This window comes from Etheostoma spectabile, unplaced genomic scaffold, assembly GCF_008692095.1.
Source record: "Etheostoma spectabile isolate EspeVRDwgs_2016 unplaced genomic scaffold, UIUC_Espe_1.0 scaffold00019111, whole genome shotgun sequence".
In the NCBI taxonomy this organism is placed as follows: Eukaryota; Metazoa; Chordata; class Actinopteri; order Perciformes; family Percidae; genus Etheostoma; species Etheostoma spectabile.
Genome location: NW_022604678.1, coordinates 24,631 through 34,302, shown reverse-complemented (window position 1 = coordinate 34,302; position 9,672 = coordinate 24,631). Strand labels below are relative to the sequence as shown.

Here is a 9,672-nt window from a genome sequence, read left to right as displayed (position 1 = left end):
TAATACTCAGGTATAGTGATTAAGCTTATGCACTAGCAAAGAAACAAAGACCATGTCAGATATGAGTAAAAGAGAAGTATGCTGTAACTTGGTGCATCCTGTTCAACTTAGCCACAGCTGGCAGGAAACCAACATGATAGTAAGGCCTGAGGCCATGCTGACCGCACAATCAGCAGAAGGTAGCATTCTCTCACCACGCACACGCACGCACTTTGAACCAATAGGGCTCCCCTAAGGAGAACGCATTTAACCTCTGCGCACCTCTGTTAAGGCGCCTTTTTGGGGACCTCTGAACTAGTCAAGTTCCATAGGACCGTGCACGTTTAACTGCCCGGAATGCATTGCTCTGTTTTTCTGAATAAATCTTTTAATCCATAATCAAATCTAGAGTGATTTCTAAACTAATTGTGTCCAGATGCGAGACACTCCACGTGGGGTTCACGACAATACCTTCCAAAAATTAATTGGTAATTAGGCCAGTGGCGTTTGTTTTAATCATTACAGAATCTGTATGAGATTAAGCTAGCACAGCAGTTGTGTTCATGTGCTGCATTTACTTGGTTTGGGAAATTCCACAATCTCTACAGAGCACCTTAGCTTAAGTTGGCTGACTGACTGTATAAATGTCTGAACATTTGAGAAGCCGCTTTATACCCACATTGTATGGTCAAAATAGCTTAAATTAAAATGGGTTGGAATCCCATTCCAAAAGCCAGACAACTTAACCTTAATTTACTACATTGTGCCACAAAGAACCTCAGCTGTTAATACAATTGCAGCATTTCCCAATACGGTTTTAGAACCTGCTCACCTTTTTTAGCGGCATGGATCAACTTGGACTCCATTGACTGGAGGAAGTGCAAAGGCCCTCTTCATGGAGATATCATTGGGAGACACATCTGTAGTACAAAATAAATTCAGTTAGTATCCGTAAGTAGCTCTTGAAAGATTCTGTCACCAACGTTCTCACTCTATCATTCTCCTCTGCAGCGCATCATCATGTCTTTCATTGTGCTCCAACTGGCAAACTCAAGCCTAAGGACAAACAACTGCTGTGTAATCAAATGTTTCTGCTGTTGACGCCACATATCATGAACTTGCTAAATTTCATTTCAGTAATTGAGTAATTTACCCTACTCTTTACATTGTTATACTCCACTACATATTGAATACAAGCTTCAAACAGAAGAAATGTAACAACCTTTGTTAATCCAAACAGTCAGCACCCAAACAACAAAGACCCAAACAGCTGCCATTACTCCAGTCACCAAGAGAAACTGGTTCCTGTGCTACATGCCAGGTAAAAACCATCATGCAGGTAGCACAGCTGTTGCTGATCAGCTCTGATTGGCTCTCTCTGCAAAGTCAGTGCTAGTTGAGATTCAGCCCATGAAAATGGGAATTTGGAAGCAGGGACATGTACAGACTATGTGTAAAGAAAGTCCAGGAAGTTGTGTTTTTTACAAGAAAGAAAGTCAATGATGTTTGTCTGAACACTGTTAGACTTTTTTTGTAAATTTGCGTTAACTTACTGGCAACGTGCTGTAACTTCCTGATTACAGTATCATAACTGTACATGTTTTTTTACAGTATAATACCCTTACTGTAACTTAGTTTTTCAGTAGTAAAATATCCTTGGTTTACTGTTTAAAGACTCCACAGTGGCAAAGCCCCAGGGATGATTAAATTCGTTGAGAAATATTGTAAGGAGAGGCTGTCTTGGTTGACATACCTTTCAACATTGCGTGGAGGTCTGTGGCAGTGCCTAAGGAGTGGCAGACCAGGGTGGTTGCTCCCCTCTTCAAGAAGAATGGCATCTGCCCATTACAGGAGTATCACTATGCTCAGGCTCCTTGGTAAACTCTACTCCAAGGTGCTGGAAAGTCAAGTTTAGCCAATCCTCAGCAAGGAGTGTACCAATGTATGTAACATTTCAGCAGTTAGCAATGGTGGGATTTGAACCCACGCCTCCAGAGAGACTGGAGCCTTAATCCAGCGCCTTAGACCGCTCGGCCACACTACCTGAAAATACCACTTCCCCAAATCGTGACAAACACAAGGAACGTAACTAACGGTATGCTTGTCAATGTTATTGGAACAAAACGTTTGCAAGGGAAAAGCCAATACTTACATACTGAAAAATGTTATCACGCTTTGTCATTTTTCTCTGGCATTGTTGATTTTAGAATATTGTAACTAATAAGTAGGTTTAGGTCTGTGTGAATATGGGCTGAGCATTTACCTGGGCTGAATTTGTGAACATATTCTTTTGCATATTCACTGTAAAGAGCCATTACCCCTCCAACTGCCAACTATTGTTCCAGAGACAATAGGATTTACAGTTTTAGATTGCAAGGTAACTGTCAAAGACCAAAGACTTCAATGAAATACCTCAGGGGATCAAAACAGTTTGTCAAAGTGGGAAAGTTCATGTTTTTTGATTAGAAATTCGAGCACAGTTGTTCATCTACCATTTAAAAACAAAAGTACGATCATGAAACGCATATAACTTAGATTACCTAACTACAGCTCTGATTCAATACAGGCCAATGTCAGAGATTGTACAGATCTTTCTTCAGACCTTCACCGGCTAAATACCAATTCCCATACCGGGAGCTAAACCCGGGGCACTTGGGTGTAAACCAGGAATCCTAACCACTAGACCATATGGGACTGACTACCTATTAATAACAGGGATTTTATGAATCAATTCATAGTCTGGCTGGAAACAGGCCTTCTCTTGAACGTAAATGAAGAAGCTTCTTAAGTAAGTTTTATCTTGAAGCTTTTGAGTGTTCTTTAGGTTTTTATCTGCTTTAACTATTACCGGACAGCGGGGGCACGGAGCAGAGCAGAGCGGCCGTTAGGGAGGAATCCTCCTCCGTGTTCAGCTCCATTTTGAACTGGCGGTAAAAAACTTAACGTCGGAACTTTATGACAAATAGAAATGTTGATAGGTTGATTTCTGTTAATAACAAACACAACTATAGTCAATAGAAAAAGAAAATATATATATGAAAAGCCGTCTTGGTTCATCTTTCCACTGTTCCTACAATTACCACTCTGGTCTGGTTGGAAACTAAAGGATCTAAACTAAAAGGATGTTCCTCTTAACTAAAAGGTCTATCTCTGTAGGGATCCATCCCATAATGTTGTCACACACTTAAAATAATGATCTGAGTCTGTCAGCAGCAACAACACAACCTTTAGTGGACGCTGACTTTACCTTTAAATTAGGAGTTTAAACAGAGACACAACAGGACGAATAAATCCATCAAATCAAGTCTCCAATAATCAGCATGTGGCCTTGTTTTATTTCAGGTAGTCAGCATGGAGCTGTTCCACATTCCCAGACATTAAAACAGTCAATCATTGGCGTTATCCTACGAGTCAGATGAATAAATCAGCTGTTTGCTATTTGAGCTGCTCTGTTCCTGCTGCTCCGTCATTCTTTAGTGTCCTCTGGAAACAGGTTGCTGTCCTTTATGTGTCTTTTGGATGACATCATCAGTGTCTTTGCTTTAGTCTGAAGAAACTCCAACAGATTTAAACACATGCAGTCACAGAAAATACAAACAGGGAATAGAAAATATCAGACAAAGAATATGAAATGAAAAGTCCCCAAAGTAAGAAAATATAATGTTAATTTACCAAACAACAATAACTGGAGAGCATCCAAATAAACATGGCCGACTTCCAGTATGTCGGTAATGAAGAGAGGAATGTTTGGATATATTACAGATGAATTTTATTTTTATTTAACCTTTATTTAACCAGGAACAATCCCATTGAGCTACAGTAACTCTTCTTCCAGGGAAATAAGTTTCATAATACATAAAAGACAGGAAAATGGTTCCATACTACAACACAAACAAGACATTACACTTAACTTAAGCTAATGCAGATATACAACTTAAAAACAGGTTCCACTGAGATTTGAACTCAGATCACTGGATTCAGAGTCCAGAGTGCTAACCATTACACCATCGCAGCCTCGCCATTCGGGTCCCTAGCATTCAGCAATAAATATAACAATTTTTGATCAACCCATATCAATTGCATGCTTAAAATAACATACTGGTTAAAGCCCCGCCCATTTCATGACAACCTAACCCACTTCCAGGTTAAATCCTGTCCACTTCCGGGTTTGGCCAGATACAGATACAGATAATTCATATGGTTAACAGATACAGATACAGCTGTACGTGCTAATCTTTATTAAACACTTCTTGACTTAACCTTCCACTTTTTTTGCCTTTTTACGTACGTAACTACAGCTCTGATTTAATACAGGACCAATGTCAGAGATCGTGCAGATCTTTCACCAGCTAAATACCAATTCCCATACCGGGAGCTGAACCAGGGCCTGGGTGAAAACCAGGGTTTTCCTTACTATTAGAAGTCTTTAAGAGCAGCAACCAAGACCTTTTGGACACCACTTAGGCCAAATGAATGTAAAATCAAACCAACTGAACGCTTTCTCAGATGTACTGATTGTAGTCTCCAGAGGACTCCTTAAGAATGTATGTAAAGGTTATTTAGGCAGAATCCAGACTTCTAGACCATATGGGACTGACACGTTGAATAATAACAGTGATTTTATGAATACATCCATAGATATGCCAGGAACAGGGCAAATAAATACATATATCACTTGTTGATAAAACACTGGAAGAAGTCTGGTATCAGATAGTCACCTTTTCTCCACCACTATGTCTAGTTAAAGTTTAACAGTGTTCGATCATTGAGACATATATTATGTCTATTTATTATCATTACATGAGTTAGGTTTGGGGGAATGCATATCAGGGCATATACAGCTCAGGCTTAATACAGCTCTCATTTAATACAGGACCAATGAATCAATTCATAGGCTGGCTCGAAACAGGCCTTCTCTTGAACGTGAAGAAGCTTCATAAAAAAGTTTTATCTTGAAGCTTTTGAGTGTTTAACTATTACCGGACGGCGGGGGCACGGAGCAGAGCAGAGCGGCCGTTAGGGAGGAATCCTCCTCCGTGTTCAGCTCCATTTTGAACCTGTAAGCTCACTTTAAACTAGATGTGGGAAGTTGAAAGGTTGATCTTTTTCACCTGTGCTGTGGCTTAAAAACAGGTTCCACTGAAATTTGAACTCAGACCACTGGATTCAGAGTCCAGAGTGCTAACCATTACACCACGGAACCTTTCAAAGTGTTGCTAGTGTTTGCTTGGCAGTTTCTTTCATAATATCCACATGTGTGATATTGAAGGCACACAAAAATCACAACAAATCAGAGAGCATTTAGGGGATATAGCTTAGTGGTAGAGCGCATGCTTTGCATGTATGAGGCCCCGGGGTTCAATCCCAGGCATCTCCAACAAACGTTGTCCTCACTGTAAGAGAGCTCAAAGAGCTCTTATTCCGATATGAAATAATGCAGCATGAATTAAAAAACAATAAATTGTATGTTTAACCTAACAAGTGTCTACCAACTCTGCACTTTACCCATGTCCTGCTTTACTCCTTTGACATTGAGCAAATTTGTATAGCACAGTGTGGTGGGTTGTAGTGACCTCCTTGTGTTCATGGTAATTAATGCAAAAATCTGTCTCAATGACCAGATGTGTTGCAAGATTTGCAGTCAACAGTGCATTGTCCAGCGATGGTGGTATAGTGGTGAGCATAGCTACCTTCCAAGCAAATGACCGGTGTTGGATTCCAAGCCATCGCAGTAGTTTCCTTTGAGTGATGTTACTTTTTAACTTTGATTTATACAATAGCAGTGCAAGCATTTTCCCATGGTTTGATTTCCAGCCACTACCAGGTTTTGAAGCCATATACAACATTAACATTACATATTCCACCCAGGTTTCTTCTCTTATTCCGTGTAACACAAAAAAAAGTTTAAAAAATCTGAAAATCTTCAGGGGCTGTAGCTCAGTGATAGAGCACATTTTCAGTCTCAATGCCCAGATGTGTTACAAGATTTTCAGTGACTATTGTGCTGTCCAGTGATGGTGGTATAGTGGTGAGCATAGGTGTCTTCTAAGCAGTTGACCTGGGATCAATTTCCAGCCATTGCAGTAGTTTTCATTGTGTGGTTACTTGCTTTATTTGTGAAGATTAGCCAGAAAGGTTACTTGCCCAATCTAATTTGATTAAATATTAGATCTCTGTTATGATACAAATAAGGGAGCATATCTATCAATCAAGCTGCCTCCACGAGGATCCACAGACACAGGCAGTGCACTACGATTTGCACTTTGCCCGTGTCTGGTAACGACTACTAACCACTTGAAAAGTTTATGAACATTTGTGCTAACAGATCTTTGCTTTTCAAGTTATTGTGGCCGAGTGGTTAAGGCGATCGACTAGAAATCCATTGGGGTCTCACCGCGCAGGTTCGAATGGAGCATTTATTGTTGAGAAAAAGTAGACTGACACTGAAGTATTGAGACAACAGAGACTGAAAATCTAAGTCAATCTACATATCGGTCTTCTTAAAGATCTAAATAGATTTTCTCACCTCAGAGTCATCTGGAGCACGTAACGATTAGCTTCTGTCCCTCTGAACCCTGAGTGACAATCACTCTGCAGTGAATGAGATGCAGTTTCCCCCCTCAGTCTAACCAAGACTGTACTTTCAGGGATCATTTCTATGGGGCGCCGTTTGTAAAGCGGCTCGTGCTGAAAATAACAGCAACATTTTTTCACATTTAGCTTTAAATAATGTTAAAAAAACTGGTATGAAATTTTGAGGGTCACTTTCTTGCACATTTACAACAATATTTGTCAACTTGGAAATATTTTAAATAATTAAATCCAAATATTAAATGTTACACCTAAATGTTAAATGTTAAATCTATATGCTAAATCTAAATCTAAATGTTAAATCTAAATCTAAATGTTAAATCTAAATCTAAATGTTTAAATCTAAATGTTACTGTACTATGTAAGGACTACAAACCCCACGTTCACCAGAAATCTACTGGTTACTATGTAAGGACTACAAACCCCACGTTCACCAGAAATCTACTGGTTACTATGTAAGGACTACAAACCCCACGTTCACCAGAAATCTACTGGTTACTATGTAAGGACTACAAACCCCACGTTCACCAGAAATCTACTGGTTACTATGTAAGGACTACAAACCCCACGTTCACCAGAAATCTACTGGTTACTATGTAAGGACTACAAACCCCACGTTCACCAGAAATCTACTGGTTACTATGTAAGGACTACAAACCCCATGTTCACCAGAAATCTACTGGTTACTATGTAAGGACTACAAACCCCACGTTCACCAGAAATCTACTGGTTACTATGTAAGGACTACAAACCGAAGTTAAAAACAAACCTGAAGCTGAAGAAACCCTAAACGTTAACGGAACAGATCCGCAGACCAGAGAGAGAGAGAGAGAGAGAGAGAGAGAGAGAGAGAGAGAGAGAGAGAGAGAGAGAGGGGGGGAGAGAGGGAGCGCATTTCTCCATGTTCTGTGTGTGTGTGATTGATCCGAGCGGTTTGTATGCGGGGGGGGGGCTGTGATTATCACAGAACGCTGCGCAGCCAGTTGAGGAGTTTTATTCAATCCGAGCACGGATATTGACTCATATTACTCGGATAATACTTGTACTCGGCAAAAGTGCTTTAACCGTACCGGATACTCGTTTCAGCCGGATACTCGGATCACCCCTAATATTTATAAATCTAAAAGAAAGTTGATGTGTATATGCATTTATTAAAAAGAAAGTTGATGTGTTTATGCATTAATCTAAAAGAAAGTTGATGTGTATATGCATTTATTAAAAAGAAAGTTTATGTCATAATGAATTGTGATGATAAATCAAAAAGAAAGTTGATCTGTATATGCATTAATATAAAAGAAAGTTAATATGTGTATGCATACATCTAAAATTAAGTTGATGTGTATATGCATTTATTTAAAAAAAGTTGATATCATAATGAATTGTAATGATGACATAATGAATGGGGATGATAAATCAAAAAGAAAGTTGATGTGTATATGCACTAATAAAAAAGAAATTTGATGTGTGTATGCATTAATATAAAAGAAAGTTAATATGTGTATGCATACATCTAAAATTAAGTTGATGTGTATATGCATTTATCAAAACGAAAGTTGATGTGTATATGCATTAGTCAAAAAGAAAGTTGATGTATGTATACAGTGCCTTGCGAAAGTATTCGGCCCCCTTGAACTTTTCAACCTTTTGACACATTTCAGGCTTCAAACATAAAGATATAAAAATTTTATTTTTTGTGAAGAATCACCAACAAGTGGGACACAATTGTGAAGTGGAACGAAATCTATTGGATATTTTAAACTTTTTTAGCAAATAAAAAACTGAAAAGTGATGCGTGCAAAATTATTCGGCCCTATAAGCCATATATCACAAAGGAGGTGAAAGCATGTAATAATAAAAAAAAGCTGGCCTTCAAAAGTAAGGACAGGCAGGAGGTGGCAGCTGCACAAAAGGATCTAAACAAGATGCTGAGGAAGGCCAGAGAAAACCACAGGCAATCCATTGAACAGAACTTTTGCTCCTTGGACAAGAAAAAACTGTGGAATTCAATGAAACACATAACTAATATGAACCCTAAAAAAACTCAGATTGTCACTTTGAATGACAGCGTCAGAGCTGATGAATTAAATGCCTTCTTTTTAAGATATGATGCACAGAATGACTGTTCTCTTGGGAAGGTGGAGCTTTTAGACTCCTTTAATGCCACTTCAGCTCAAATGATAATTGACACTTTGCAGGTACAGTTGATATTTAGCAAAGTTGGCAATAAGAAATCTATAGGTCCAGATGGGTTGCCGGCCTTCTTATTCAAAAAGTGTTCAACAGAACTATCTGAGGCATGGTGCCCTATCTTTCAGCTGTCATTTGACAGTCATACTGTTCCAGATCTCTGGAAGAAGTCTATAATAATACCTGTACCAAAAATGTCCTGTCCTAAAGCGAATAAGGATTTTAGACCTGTTGCCCTTACATGCGAGGTAATAAGTGTTTTGAGAGAGTAATGCTGAACTTACTTAGACAGGAAGTAACTCTTTGTGTCGATCCTTTCCAGTACGCTTATAGTAAAGGGCGTAGTACTGTTGATGCCGTCATTACAGTGTCTCATTTAATAAGGAAGCACTTAGAAGATTCCGACGCCTATGCACGTGTTTTATTTGCTGATTTTAGTTCTGCTTTTGATACGGTCTGCCCTCATTTGCTAGTTCAGAGGCTTGTGGACATGAAAGTCAATCCTTTTATTATCAAATGGTTTTATTCTCTTTTAACAAATAGGTCACAACAAGTGAGGGTAAATGCTACACTCTCTAAGATAAAACATTGTAGTACAGGGGTACCTCAAGGAGCTGTTAGCTCACCTTTCTTGTTCACACTTTATACCAACGAGTGCAGACGTAGTGAGTCCAACAACTATGTCATAAAATTTTCTGATGACACAATTATTTTAAGTTTATTGCATGCTGGTGACTGCCCTTCTACTTATTACAGGGAGATTGACCTCTTTAAGAACTGGTGTGAGAGGAATCATCTCATCCTTAATAATACAAAAAAAAAGAGATGATATTTGATCCCAGAGAAGTGCGTGTCCATGACAATGTAATCATCGGGATAGAGAAATCGAGCAAGTAGTTTCTTATAAGTACTTGG

The 9,672-nt window shown here is 39.0% G+C and overlaps 1 non-coding gene across 1 annotated transcript; it reads right to left on the bottom strand.

The window, feature by feature from the left end:
* Nucleotides 1-1,941: 1,941 nt before the first annotated feature.
* trnal-aag (transfer RNA leucine (anticodon AAG)) lies at nt 1,942-2,023 on the bottom strand. Its single transcript has one exon. It is a non-coding gene; the product is annotated as a tRNA-Leu (tRNA).
* Nucleotides 2,024-9,672: the final 7,649 nt, after the last annotated feature.